At 47.8% G+C, this 360-nt stretch overlaps 1 non-coding gene across 1 annotated transcript; it reads left to right on the forward strand.

The window, feature by feature from the left end:
• Positions 1 to 222: 222 nt before the first annotated feature.
• Positions 223 to 360, forward strand: LOC114816868. The gene has a single exon (XR_003764673.1). It is a non-coding gene; the product is annotated as a small nucleolar RNA SNORA7 (small nucleolar RNA).

Below are 360 nucleotides of genomic sequence, written 5' to 3' on the forward strand. Positions count from 1 at the left end.
TCTATAACCAACTACGTCTCCCACCTTTTCGTGATGAGGTTAAGTTTCTTTTTCCTGCATCGGGCCCTGTTGGTCCTCATCCGTGCAGATCTGCATTACCATTGAAATAATAATCCCCTTGAGCTGTGTTTCTGTCACTGATTTCTTTTTGGAGGGTGAAGCCGATAGCACTGGGGTGAATATAAAGTATGTAAGAAATTATTGTAGTAGTGAGAATTAATCCCCCTCTCAGGCTCGCACCTGGAGAGTGTCTAGGACTCTACCAGTCTCTGCTACGGGAGGGAGAGTCAAGCAAAGGCCTACCCGTTCCATTCCTAGCTTGGCCAGTGGCTGGCGAGTGGAAGGCCATCTGCAACATGT

This window comes from Ornithorhynchus anatinus, chromosome 14, assembly GCF_004115215.2.
Source record: "Ornithorhynchus anatinus isolate Pmale09 chromosome 14, mOrnAna1.pri.v4, whole genome shotgun sequence".
NCBI classification, from domain to species: domain Eukaryota; kingdom Metazoa; phylum Chordata; class Mammalia; order Monotremata; family Ornithorhynchidae; genus Ornithorhynchus; species Ornithorhynchus anatinus.